Source organism: Carettochelys insculpta, chromosome 1 (assembly GCF_033958435.1).
Source record: "Carettochelys insculpta isolate YL-2023 chromosome 1, ASM3395843v1, whole genome shotgun sequence".
NCBI lineage: Eukaryota > Metazoa > Chordata > Testudines > Carettochelyidae > Carettochelys > Carettochelys insculpta.
Window position 1 is genome coordinate 216,116,006 of NC_134137.1, and position 15,250 is coordinate 216,131,255.

The following is a 15,250-nucleotide window of genomic DNA, read 5'->3' on the forward strand; positions in this document are numbered from 1 at the left end:
GACCCAGGAAAGGACCCTGTCACATTGAGGAGCAAAGACACTATAGATGGAACTGTCCAATGGACCCATCTGTCCATCGATGGACTCATCTGGGAAGGTACCAAGCTGGGATCTGGGGTTGGGATGAGTTGAGAATGTTGTGAGGCGGGGAATTGGTTGATTGGTTAACACTGGTCTCTATCAGTTAGCTCTAACCCTCTTCTGCCCCAAATCCTATTTTCCTGCTCCTTCTCATAAAAGCCCTCTTTCTTACATTGTTGTTTTTGGATGTGGCATTCCTTTGCTGAGGTTTGTGTTGTATACCTTATTATTTCTTGTGCACTGGGTTGTATGATACTTGCCCATTAGTAGCATTATTCATTTTCCCAAGGGACCATCCCCCTTATGTCCTGAGCGCAGTGAGGAGTCACCTCCTATGGAGGCACCATGCACCAGAAAAAGAATCTAGGTCCCACCATGAAGAAAGGAGAACCCAATCCAAGCAGCAAGCACCAGGAAAGGAGTCAGAGCCACCCCTCAGAGGAGGGGCTACATTAGTAAGAGACAAAACACTGCGATCCCCTGCTGTCTTCATCTTTTCATTGGACCATCCAGGTAAATATGTAATCAGTGGGGAAGGCCTGGGCAAAAGGATACATTTGCTACTATTCCTAATTCATAACACATATGGTCAAGCATATTTCCAAAAGGCACACATTCCAAAGGCCAAGCCCATCTCTGAAAATACCTGCTTTTTGGATCCAAAAGCTACATCCTTGGGACAGAAATCTCCAGTGTGCTGAAGAAGAGGGCAGAACTGGTGGGATATTTATATATATTTAAATAAGGATTAATAGTAGACCATACGGAACAGTATATATAGTAATCATTCTCTCAGCGGTTGATTGGCTACCATTACAGGTACCAATGTCAATCCACCAAACCCTGCAGGCAGCTAAGCTACATATGAGACTAGTTAAAGTCTCTGGGGGCACTTTCATAGTCAGTCTCAAGTAATAGTCTCAGAGGTTAGTAAAGCATAGATGACAGAGGCTAACTGTAGGAAGAAAAAGGCCCAGCAAAAATAAATGCATGAAAAGATCAGGTCAGGACTACAATAAATTTTGTCAGCAGGAGTTCTCTAAACACCTCAGATGAAGGCTATAAAATAATCAAATGAAGGTTAAAAACGCTTTTTGTGTCATTACTACATAGTATCGTACACATAAAAAAGAGCTATCTAGGCACAAAAAGGGAAAAAAAAGCTGTTCTTAAATGTTAAACTAGGTCACAATTTCATGGACCCATGGAGGAAGGAGGGGAATCATGAAGCAAATTATACAAGACAATATTTTTACAGTTAATCTGATGTCTTCCAAAATGCTTTTATGAAAATGAATCAAAATTAGAATGACATTACATTTGCCTTCGTCACTTTTTTAAACTTCTCACTTTTTACTTCAGTTTAAGAAAAATCCACACAATACAAAATGGGTATGATTTAATAATACATATTCCTATACAGGAAGCATCAAATTGTTTATAGCCTCATCAGCCAGGCTATTGAGGTGATCATCAACCACATCGCCATGTCTCTTTGTAAAGCAGTCATTTGAAAGAATTTTACTATAATTATACTCAAAGAAAAGTACTCCCTAATCCCCAACAATAACACATAATTTGGCACAAAACAATATGGAAGCCTTGACACTCAATTAAGTAAATCCTGACCCAATACAGAGAGAAGAGAGGAGTTCAATCGTGCGGAATGCTTAAGTGTCTGGTTAACTTCAAGCATATAAATAGTTCCACTGATTTCCCACGTATTACTAATGTGTTTAAAATTAACCATGATTACAAACAATTGTTTAATCAGTGCTTGTAACACAGAGAGGAGATAACTTTCTTACACTGAAGAATATTATCTGTAGTCTTGCAAGGCTTAGATTTTTATCAGTAAATGTCAGTCAATGATGATTTCACCACACACACACAAACCAATGAAAAAAATATTTTGACTGGTAATAATTAAACTTTACATATGGGCAAAAAATGTGCTCAGCCCAGAGATTTAAAATGGCCCAGGGGTGCCCCATCTGCTGTACTGATAACACAGTGGAGCTAAGAAACACTTTCTGCCCACCCTCCCACCATGCCATTCCCAGAAGTGGCCAGCACCATACCTACAGCCCCTGAGCACCATCTCTGTAGCTCCCAGTGTGTGCACAGGGTCCATTGACTGTTCTGCCCTGGGGCATGGAATTGCTTTTGGTATGCCTGCAATTTCTGTTTTCATAGTTAGGAAGCTTTGAATTTTTTTGAATCTCAGTATCTATTGTCATTAAATAACTGGATGTTCTCCCTATTGTCAGATTCCCCTGCCATAATTTCCCACAACTGTGGACATTTAAATAAATAAAAATAAAAATACTTCAACCCCATAATTTTGCACAGCTGTGAACATTTACACTGACAAAACTTATGAAAAATGCTTTAAAAAACCCACCAATTTCCATCAAAATTATATATACAAAAATCAAATTCTGCCAAGCCTAATTATTTTTTATGCATCACCAGCTAGCTGAATAGCCCAGAGTTAGTCCCTCCAAAGACTGGGCATAGTTAGGCCTGGAAAGCAGTTATTGGTTTCAGGAAGGTCCCCTAGTCAGTACTCAGTAAGGCAATACAGGACAATAACACGAAAATAAAGAGCTTTTGTTGTGATTAAAGTAGCTAGACAAAAAGGCACAAAAATGACTTTAGTACAGAGAGGCTACGTCTACACGTGCACGCTACATCGAAATAGCTAATTTCGAAGTAGCGACATCGAAATACGTCTACACGTCCTCCAGGGCTGGCAACGTCGATGTTCAACTTCGACGTTGCGCAGCCCAACATCGAAATAGGCGCAGCGAGGGAACGTCTACACGGCAAAGTAGCACACATCGAAATAAGGGAGCCAGGCACAGCTGCAGACAGGGTCACGGGGCGGACTCAACAGCAAGTCGCTCCCTTAAAGGGCCCCTCCCAGACACACTTTCATTAAACAGTGCAAGATACACAGAGCCAACAACTAGTTGCAGACCCTGTATATGCAGCACGGACCCCCAGCTGCAGCAGCAGCAGCCAGAAGCCCTGGGCTAAGGGCTGCTGCCCACGGTGACCACAGAGCCCCGCAAGGGCTGGAGAGAGAGTATCTCTCAACCCCCCAGCTGATGGCCGCCATGGAGGACCCCGCTATTTCGATGTTGCGGGACGCGGATCGTCTACACGTCCCTACTTCGATGTTGAACGTCGAAGTAGGGCGCTATTCCCATCCGCTCATGGGGTTAGCGACTTCGACGTCTCGCCGCCTAACGTCGATTTCAACTTCGAAATAGCGCCCAACACGTGTAGACGTGACGGGCGCTATTTCGAAGTTACTGCCGCTACTTCGAAGTAGCGTGCACGTGTAGACGCAGCCAGAGAGTAACTAGAGAGATGCAAGTGGATTCTCAGGCCAGGCCTACACTACAATGCAATTGCACAGTTGGAATTGACGTATTTATGATCAACTTCTCTGGCTGTCCTTACTGAGGAAAATCAATGGGAGAAACTCTCCCATCAGCCTCCCTCACTCCTTGCAATACTGAGGAATACAGGGTGGACTGTTGAGCCCCCGACAGTTTGATTTCGCACAGCCCCAATAAGTGCATAAAATTGAATACTGGAAGATCCACCCTGACTGGGTGCATCTCCTGGTAAGTATAGACATACCCTCAGACTCAGAACGGAGGGATATGTGGCATAAACTAAAACCTGCTTAAACTAGCAAGGACAGGCCATATTTAGGTAAGATACACTGGATTGTGTTAACCCAGTTTCTCTCTGCTTGTTAAATTTCTATGAACCAATAAAACATGCTTGACTTAGAAGATGCTGTGCTGAATCAATGCATATCATACAGGTGACAAATATAAGCATTCTTTGATGCTCCCAGAAGGATTGACCCAAACCCAGTTGGGTAGGCTGCGGTGTATACACTTGGGAAAAGAAGGGCAGTGCAACCCAGAATATGAGTAAAAAAGGGGTTGAATTGTGAGGTTCCATTCTTAAAGGAGGAGAAGAAAACAAGCCCTGTCAGCTGAGGGGAGCACTCAACAGAGACCACAAAGGGGTCTAAAGCCAGACTCAGTCTGTAACCATGGTAAGGACTACCTGTGCTATTAATCCCCTCAAAATCAATAGGACTACATAGTAGTTAACTACAAATAGAAACTGCTCTGGGTGTTTTTAAGCTATGCTTCTGTGATTGGTGCTCTGTGCTTGTTTGTGTCCTATCTTCACTGAGAGTTTTTTAACTGAAAACCATCCTTGAATTCTCATTTTATTTTTTTTATTAAAGTCATATAAGTTCTTACAGCACATGTAACATATTATTAAGACTGAAGGAGGCAAAAATGGCATTGCTGTCATCAGGGCCAGTTATATTTAAATCCATAATACAATGTCATGCTGATATATAAAGTCCACAAGGCCTGTGAAAGATTGTTGAGAATTACAGTAAACACGAGGAAAACTAAAATGAAAGAACACGAACATGATCTAATCCACATACTGTACATTATACTGATTAGGCAAAGGTATAATTACCTTTTTAAGGGTGTTTTGACATTTCTGTGCTCAGCATCGCAACACCAAACTGATTTAGAAACATCCATGTCATTTTCAAAGCAGATGTATCACTTAGTAGCCTAAATTCTGATGACAATTGAGTGGGGTACTGTCTTTAAAAATCTGAGCCACTGTGCTTAAGTAAATAAGTTGTCCTCTTGATGGTCACTGAGTGCCATCCCCACAATGGAACCTGAGCAGAGCAGAAAAAAAATATGACGCAGTCTTTCCTGATCTTCTGTGTCTGACCTTCAGGTAATCCTTCAACCTCTGCAAGCTCCTCACTGGAAGCAAGCCCCCCTGAGACCAGGAAACACCAACTCAAAGTGGCATCAGATCCTGCCAGAAGAACAGATGAAAAACCTGCAGACATGTCTCCACTGCTACGATGATCAACACACCAATAACACGTCTTTCAAGACCACTAGGGCCCAAAGGTGCCTGTCACAACATGTAGTAAACCTTATCCAGTGCACTAAATGACCCAGTAATAACTATGTGGGTGAAACTAGGCAATCACTATGTTCTCAACTGAACCTGTCCTTAGATTTCCAGAAAACCTTGGACAGGGTCCCTTAGAAAAGGCTCTTAAGCAATGTCAGAGAGAAGATCCTCTTATGGATCAATATCTGATTAAATGATAGCAAATAAAGGGTAGGAATAAATGGTCACTTATCAGAATGGAGAGAGGTAAACAGCAGAGTCTTCCAGGGATCTGTACTGGGACCAGTCTTTTTCAACATATTCATAAATAATCTGAAAAGGGGGCAAACAGTGAGTTGTCAAAATTTGCAGATGGTGCAAAACTACTTAAGATAGTTATGTCCAAAGTAGACTGCAAGGAGTTAAACAGGGTTCTCACAAAACTTGGTAGCAAAATGGCAAATATTAGTAAATGCAAAGAAAGCACATTGGAGAAATTAGTTCCAACCACACATATAAAATGATGGGGTCCAAATTAGCTGTTACTACTCAAGAAAGAGATCTTGCACTCATTGCGGATAGTTGTCTGAAAATATCCATTTTATATGCAGTGGCAGTCAAAAAAGTTACCAGAATGTTGGGAATCATTTGGAAAGTGATAGATAAAAAGACAGAAAGTATCATAACACCCTTTTCCAAATCCATGATATGCTTACACCTTGAATACTGGGCGTAGTTCTAGTTAATACATTCCAAAAAGATATATTAGAACTGGGAAAGGTACAGAGAGGGGCCATAAAAATGATTAAGGATATGAAACAGTCTCCATATGAGGAGAGATTAAAACAAATGCGACTGTTCAGTTTAGAAAAGAGATGGCAGAGGCGGAGAAAGAATGTGATAGAGGTCTATAAAGTTGTGACTGGTGTGAAGAAAGTGAATAAAAAAGTGTTATTTGTCCCTTCACATAACAACTGGTTGGCCAGTCCGACTGTGCCCAAGACAGCATCTATATTAGGAGGCTGTGATGAACAGTTGTTGTTAGCATGCGTGCAATTTGCATAATTTACAGGCTGGTTATGCCTCTTAATGGTGTTTGTCCTTCCACGCTGCTGAATGAGCCTCCATTTTATGTTCATCGGTAGCCAGTGCAGAGGTGATACATATTTTAAATGCCCTTAGTGCAGGCCAAACGGCTGAGTTCTTTAGTAATATTTGAACCATCTGCTGCTGTATCAGCAAATATGTTACAGGTCTAGCACTGTATTTTATATCCTAAAAAAAGAAGAAATGCATGAGATTTATTACATTGCATTAGTTAATTTTACATTCCATTGAATTAAACCCCTGAAGAAAAACCTCGAATAGCTGAAAAAAAAACCTGAGTGAAACCATTGAAGGTAATGGCAAAACTCCCACTGAGTTTACCATGGACAGGATTGTACCCTCTAACTTTAGAGGCTATTTTGAAGGACTGTTTAGTTTACCATTACAACATTCCTTCACTTGCACTCCAAGTAACTTCATTTTGATATTATGAGAACAAGAATGTAATAAAGAACAAAACTGAAATCTCCAAAGAAAACTGCTGTATTTGAGTGTGTTCTCTTTCTGAGGGAACATGAAATGGCAGGTGTCTGTGCCAGGAAGAGGGACTCACCTCCATCTAAAGGTGCACTACAAAGAAAGGTCACCCTGCACTTGAGCCACAATTATGGTGGAGCTCAGATTGTGTCTGAAACAGTGGCTGAAAGAAAGATGAGAAATGAAGATATAAATCAAGACTTCTTTTGCTATCTTCCCCTTACCATGATCAGAGAGGCTGAAATTCACTCCTATGCAGGAGGCTAGCACAGAGTCTATAATGGTTTTAGATGGTATACCAGGACCATACAGGCCTTCTGCACAAGGTAGGGTGTGGGGGGATGCGAGTGGGTGGAATTCACTCAGAAGGTGATTATGAACCAGAGTTTTGACCCTTTATACTCAATTTCATTTTCAGAGGTCTCTTAGAAGACATTTTGAGGTGGGGGTGGGTCCAGAAGTCAGTGGATTAACGTGATTTTCTTTAATTTAAAAACAAAGTTAAAATTTCCTGTCTAAATAAAAGAAATCCTTAATATGGAATATTGTGAGGTAACCTCAAAGGGCCAGCTTATGTAAATTGGTGCCACTCCAAAATCACTATATTTACACTATTTGAGGAACTCATCCATAATCTGGAAGTCAAGAGCCCAGAACAATCAAATTAATAATTGACTCCCACCACCCATGCCAAGATAGATAGATAGACGGACAGACTGATAGATTATCTATTGACATTCAAAAGCTCAAGAGATAGACCCCTGCATCAGTGCATCTCTCAAGTCATTATCTAAAGAGAAGAATATTTTAGATTTCACTCTCAGAACCAGACCCTCAGCTGGTATAATTGCCAGAGCTCCATTTTTTTTTTTTTTTTGAAATCCAAGACAGCAAGGAAAGGCAGTGTAATGTGAATAGTCCCCACAGCAGTAATATCAGTACTTACTATTTGTAACTAAGAAAGATTCTTTAATTTGTATTATTACTGAGATCCATAGAGAAACAATTTACTGAGCATTCAACATATGCTGTCTGGAGTAGTCAGCCAGAAATGTCATATTATTATTATTTTTGTAATGTTTGTTGCTGAAGTGCTGCCCACCAAGGGTATACATGGATAACTCTTTGTTACTATAGATAATGAGATACACATTACACAATGCACCTGGAATATCCATCATGGATTGAAATAACCTATGATATTGAAAGCCTAGTGGAAAGGGTGCTTGCTCTTTGGGAACTGCTAAATTAATTGCATGCATTAGAAGGACACCTTTTCAAGTTATATCATTTCCGCTGGCTCATTTATCAATCTTATATTCTGAACTATTGACCAAATTCTCAGCTAGTATACATTGGTGCAGCTCCCCTGTCTTGAAAGAAGCTAGGCTTTTTAATTAAATTAATAAAAACAAAATAATGATCTCTTCAACCATTGTTATTTTTTGCTTTTTATCATGGATAAAATATGCATTCAAAATTGCTGCCATAGTGTGTGATTCAGTATACTGATGTAAATTTGTTTCTGAATTTATGGCCAGGGGCCGAATGCTCAGTTTGATTCACCTAAAATTTGAAGGGCTTCAGTCTGGCTATAAAAGTTTCAGTAAAGAACTGTAATTTGAGGTTAAGTACAGCAATTTGTGATTACAGTACATTGCAGTATTGATCTCCTTAACCTATTAAATATGGAACTTCACATTAAACACAAGTGAAATCTCAGTAATTTAGGAGGATTATAGGTTTAGACATAGTAGGGACAAGATAAGGAAGAAGTGATCTTTGCAATGGCTTCGCCCTAGAAAACTGGCTGGAGTATAGGTATCATTTCTATGCTTTTCAGGAAGTGTTGCAGGGCTTGTAATTCCTGCATTTTCAGGATTGCACAGTAGACAGTCATGTTCATATGCAAGAGATGAAGGGCAAAATATGCCCTCAACTCCATAGCAACTCCATAGTTCCGAAGACCATCATGGTTCCAAAGACCATTCTACCTGTCTTGGCATGCTCAGATCTTCATGCTTCCAATGCATAGGCTACCTCTACTTAACACCAGAGATAATGGAGATCTGTGTATGATATAAGGATTTAAGACCCATATTTGAACAGTAGTGATCTGATCCACTGAAAAGCTTAGCACAAGTACACTAGCAGAGGCACTTGTATGGGATCTCCAACTTATGTTTTAGCTACATCCTCTCCCCATGCACTCTCTAACAAGTGAGAGTATCTGAAGCACATCCATATTGCAACTCCTTAGAATCATAGAATCATAGAAAAATAGAGCTGGAAGAGACCTAAAAGAGACATCGAGTCCAGCCCCCTGCTCTAAGCAGGACCAAACCCATCAGATCAGCCCTGCCAGGGCTTTGTTGAGGCAAGACTTAAACACCTCCGGGGATGGAGACTCCACGACTTCCCTGGGTAGATCATTCCAATGCTTCACCACCCTCCTAGTGAAAAAGTTTTTCTTAGTGTTCAACCTGGACCTTTCCAACCACAACTTGAGACCATTGTTCCATGTTCTGCCGTCTGTGACCACAGTGAACAGCCTCTCTCCAGCCTCTTTGCAGCCTCCCTTCAGTAAATTGAAGGCTGTTATCAAGTCCCCCCTCAGTCTTCTCTTCTGCAGACTAAACAGTCCCAATTCCCTCAACCTTTCTTCATGAGTCATATGCTCCAGCCCCCTAATTATTTTGGTCGCCCTCCACTGGACCCTATCCAGTGTATCCACATCCTTCCTATAAATGGGGGCCCAGAACTGGACACAGTACTCCAGATGCAGCCTCACCAAAGCCGTATAAAGAGGAATAATCACTTCTCTGGATCTACTGGCAACGCTCCTCTTGATGCAACCTAATATGCCATCAGCTTTCTTGGCTACAATGGCACACTGTTGACTCATGTCCAGCTTCTCATCCACTACGACTCCCAGATCCTTTTCTGCAAAACTACTACTGAGCCAGTCAGACCTCAGCCTGTAACAATGCTTGGGATTCTTCTGGCCCAAGTGCAGGACTCTGCACTTGCCCTTATTGAAACTCATCAGATTTCTTGAAGCCCTGTCTTCCAATTTGTCTAAGTCAGTCTGTACCCTGTGCCAACCCTCCAGCATATCTACCTCTCCCCCTAGCTTAGTGTCATCTGCAAACTTGCTGAGGGTGTGATCCAATTCCTCATCCAGGTCACTGATATGTATGTTGAACAGAACAGGACCTAGAACTGAACCTTGGGGCACTCCAATAGAAACCAATCGCCATCCTGACATCGAGCCGTTGATCACTACCCTTTGGGCCTGACCTTCTAGCCTGCCTTCTATCCACCTTACCATCCATTTATCCAATCCACGTTCCTTTAACTTGCCAACAAGAATATTGTGGGAGACCGTATCAAAAGCTTTGCTAAAGTCCAGATAAATCACATCCATTGATTTTCCCCTATCCACAGATCCAGTTATCTCATTGTAGAAACTAATTAGATTGGTCAGGCATGACTTGCCCTTCATGAATCCATGCTGACTATTCCTGATCACTCTTCCCTCCTCCAAGTGCCTCAAAATGACTTCCTTGAGGAGCCTCTCCATGATTTTTCCAGGGACTGATGTAAGACTGACCGGCCTATAGTTCCCTGAATCATACTTCTTCCCTTTTTTAAAGAGGGGCACTACATTTGCCTTTTTCAAATCATCTGGGATCTCTCCCAATCTCCACGACTTTTCAGAGATAATGGCCAAGGGCTTGTCAACAACATACGCCAACTCCCTCAGAACCCTAGGATGAGTTAGGTCCAGGTCCATCAATTTATGTACATTTCGCCTTTTTAGATAGCTCCTAACCTGTTCTTTCTCTACCAAAGGCTGTCCACAATGCATCACTTATCTCATTAGTCTGGGAGCTGTCTTTGTCCGTGAAGACAGAGGCAAAGAAAGCATTAAGTACTTTAGCTTTCCCTGTGTCATCTGTCACTGGGTTACCTCCCTCATCCAATAGGGGCCCTTCGCCCTCTGTGATCACCTTCTTCTTGTTAACATGCCGGTGGAAATTTTTCTTGTTATCCTTCACATTCCTGGCGAGTCGCAATTCCAGTTGCGCTTTTGCCTTCCTGCTAACTGCCCTACATTGTCAAGCTATACATTTACACCCCTCCCTAGACATCTGTCCCAGTTTCCACTTTTTGTAAGCTCCCTTTTTTTGCCTAAGTTTTCCAAGGATTTCCCCATGAAGCCAGTCTGGCCTCCTACTATATTTACTTTTTTTGCTGCGCATTGGGACAGTTTCTTTCTGCGCCTTCAATAGGGCTTCCTTAAAATACTGCCAGTTTTCATGGACTCCTTTTCCCTTCATGGTAGCATCCCAGGGGATTCTGACCATCAGGTTCCTGAAGGAGTCAAAGTCTGGTTTTCTGAAGTCCAAGGTGTGTAATTTGCTGCTCTCTTTCCTTCCTTTGGTCAGAATCCTGAAGTCTATCATCGTATGATCACTGCTTCCCAGGTTGTCCCCCACCTCTACCTTCCCTATTAGTTCCTCCCTGTTTGTAAGCAGCGGGTCGAGCCACGCACAACCTCTGGTTGGGTCCTTCAGCACTTGTATCAAGAAGTGATCCCCAACATTCTCCAGAAATTTCCTGGATTGCTTGTGTACCACTGTATTGGTCTCCCAACAAATATCAGGGTAATTGAAGTCCCCCACGATAATGAGATCCCGCAATCCGGAAACTTCTCTTAGTTGTCCAAAAAAAACCTCATCTACCTCATCATCCTGATTTGGCGGCCTGTAGCAGATACCAACCACCACATCTCCAGTGCTTCTTTCACCACTAAGCTTAATCCACAGATTCTCAACAGGCTTTTCTCCCTCTATGTACTGGAGTTCCAAGAAATCATAGTGCTCTCTTCCATGCAGTGCAACATCTTCTCTTTTTCTCCCTTGCCTGTTCTTCCTGAACAGTTTATAACCTTTCATGGCAGCGCTCCAGTCATGCGAGTCATCCCACCCAGTCTCTGTTACCCCAATCAAGTCATAGTTCTTGGACTGAGCCAGGGCTTCTAATTCCTCCTGCTTGTTACCCAGGCTTCTGGCATTGGTGTACAAACACCTTAGATAAGCAGTCGATCTCCCCAGCCTCACTGCCCAAACCAAGGGTCCACTTTTGTGGTACATTCCTCTTTGCATTTCTTCCCAGCCTCCAAGTTCCTTTCTACCCACAGAGTTTCGGTCACTGTCCCCCAGCAAACCTAATTTAAAGCTCTCCTCACTAAGTTTGCAAGTCGACCTGCAAAAATGCTCCTTCCTCTCTTGGTTAGGTGGACCCCATCTCTTCCCAATAATCCTTGTGCCCAGATTTCTGGAGAGACTTAAAGGAGCGAAGACTTAAAAAAAATTGTAATCTATGAGATTTTAAAATCCATGACAGCTTTGATATTTGCTCCAATGTGTTCTCTAAGATCAGGGCTATTGTTTCTTTGTGCATGTAATTGTATTAAAAGTGTCGTGCAGCCTTTTTTAAACTGGAATATTGGTATTATGTGTCATCTGGGCAAACCACTTACGAGAGCTGATCCATAATTACAGCTTGCTAACATCACACAAGAAAGTATCTTGGACCTACTAATTGTGTTGCCCTTTATGGTGCGTCTTATTGATTAAACATCTGTTAGTGTTTTGGCAAAATGAGAATTCACTTGCAATGGAATGTGTCTGGTATATTAAATTCTGTTTAAGTCAGCCCTAACAAGAAGTTGGAGTTACATATATTGTATGTTCTTAATGATATCATATCTTTTTCCCCTCTGTTTGTTATTTAGGCAGTTCACTGATGGTTGTACAGCATTCCAATGTTTTCTTTATAGAGAAGTGAAATTGTACTCCCCTGTCTGTTGCATTAGAAACAGATTTTGTAGCCAAGTACATTTAAATGTCATAAAATCATAATTTAATATAGACCTTTGCCTTTGTTTATATGTCATAATCTAATTATACAGTAAATTCTACTCTTTTGGCCACCCAATAGGCACTGATCTATATCTATATCTATATCTATATCTATATCTATATCTATACACACACTTCATAATTTTATTTTTGGCTTCAAGACTTTTTAATTAGACAATCTTAATTGTGAAGAATTTCCTTTTTCAAGGGGAGTTAGAAATGAGCTTGGAACAGGATACCTCTACTCCTCCCTTTCATAATTCAAATTAAACCTTAAAAAAAGCAAAAATGATGCTGGAATACCAGCAACCTTTGGGAAATTAAAGAGAAGTTCCAGCAATGGGACTATAGGGAAACAATACAGAGAGCTTCTCCTTTCTTTCTTGTACTTAACGAAAAATAATTAAAGTACTGCACTAACAAAACAAAAGCTCACACAAGTAAAGGGGAGCAGATGCTTTTATATGGCTATGCAATGTCATTTTCAATTGTCTGATTTTCACTTCTTTATCCCTTTTGCTGACTGATAAAATCTTGACTCAATTAAAAATAGTCAAGAGTCCTACCCCATGACTCATTTGTCCTTTGCGTGTTTTGTCAGGAAAAAGAAGAAATGCTAATATCTGTCTGTTGTCACAGCAAGACAACTTGAACAACCTTTTTATTTATTACTTACTCTTATTTTCTGTGTCTACATGTGCAAATAAATTTGAAATTTCCAGCCCTTTTCACAAGAACACAAGAAGTGTCTATAGGTAAACCATGTTCTTTCAAAAGAAAATCAGAGGAACGTGGTTTCAAAATCCCTACTTGATATTGTATTAGGAAGCGCACCCCCTTTCAAAATGCTCTTTCAAAAAAGTACACATGGAGGTGCTCCATGGCCTGCTTTTTTGAAAGAGGAGTCCCCCATGGTGCTGGCCAGCTGGAGTGCAGAGAAGCCCTGGCCTACAGCAGCAAGGTTCAAGGATCTCAGCGCCTGGCCCCTTTTAAAGTATATGGACCCAGAAACCCCATGGTGGGACATTAAGAGCATGCTAGCAGCACAGCCACAAGCTGCTATCACCACGCCCTCGCACCGCCCCCCCGCCCAAAACTGGAAGAAGCATGATAGCAAGCAGCCACTGAGAAACCCCAAAATTGAGAGACCCCCCCATGGACTTGGGACTTTGGAAGAAGGAAGATGAGTTCCTCTGGGAGATGGGGGTAAAGCTGTGCAATGCTGTGCCTTTTGGCCCCTCACCCATGGAGTTGTCGAGCAACAAGGGGGAACGTCATGGGTGATGTGTCCTCATGGTCATTCATCTGGGCAATTGAGAGCTGGGCATCTCTGGACTTCATTAAGGGACCCTCTAGTAAGTCTCCGGTGGGGTGTGCACCCTGGCCAGTGAGGCAGGGGTGACACAGCTGCCAGTGGGTCACGCACATGCCTACTGGTCCCGGCTCAGATAAATCCTGGCCAGCTGTGGCCCCCGACACACCATGACACCCTCTGGCAACAGTCAACATCTGCTCCCATGGACAGCACCATGAGCCACACAAACCTCTACATGCCCACAATACTCCAGGACCACTGTGTCCTTGGATGGGGGTGGTTGTTGCCACTGGGGTGGATTTGGCCCCTGGGTGCATGTTGCCCACAGGGGCACAGCCTCGAGGGCTATGATTAGGGACTGAAACACCACCCTCTCCTTTCAGCTGTGACTTCCGAGGGCTGGGAGAGCCCCATGCCCTCCGTTGAACTGGACAGCCCCTGGAGGCAGTGGAAAGGACCCAGCCCCTCCTCCCCCCATACCACCATGTCGGGCCCGAGGCCAGAGACCTCAGCAGTGGTCGGGGAGGACACTGCCATCCTCCACCAGGCTGAGGTGGCGGAGTGATGCCTTTGGCTGGAGGAGGCCAACATGGCCTGGTGGAGGGTGGCCTGGGACCAGCTACCATCCAACCTTAAGAACATTAGCTCGATGCTGTGGGGGCACATGGGCAAAATGGCCTGCCTCATGGCCCCCCTATTCTGCCCCCCCACTGCCTCTTTGCCAAGCCCCCTGCCACCCACTCCCCAAGCCCAATGCTATTAAAGGCCTCCCATGGCCCTACCTGCCCATGGTTCCTGCCCCATCCCCGCTCCTGGGGAGGGAAAGGATCCCAGGGCTGATGGGGCTCTTGGACTTTGACCCCGGCTCCTGAGTGATCCCCCCAACCCCTTCCTCCAGGTTCAGGTTCCTCCCAGCTCCACCAATGTACATACGTTCCTCCCCCCCACAGTTGTACAGAGTTTTTGAATTAGTTGTCTAATAGATCAAAAATAGTAGCATAAAATAAATGTTTTATTTTCCAAAGATTCCCCATGTTCCATGTTCTTGGTGTGGGGCTGGTGGTGATGAGTGCATGGGAGTGGTGGTGGTGGTGGGCATGGTGAGGGGTGGCTATAGGTAGGGGTCAACGGGACCTATGAGAGAAGGTCTCACAGAGGGCCTCTCTGATGCAGACCCCATCACAGTTGGCCTGGCGACTGGGGAAAGCAGCCAGATGCTCATAGCTGGGGCTGGAATTGGCCACCAACCCCTGAATGAAGGCATCTCCCTTGGCCTGCTCAATGCTGTGGAGGACGTAGCATGAACTCACCATCTGTGGCATGTTCTGCACCCCAACCTCCAGGCGCAAGAGGAGGCACTGCCACT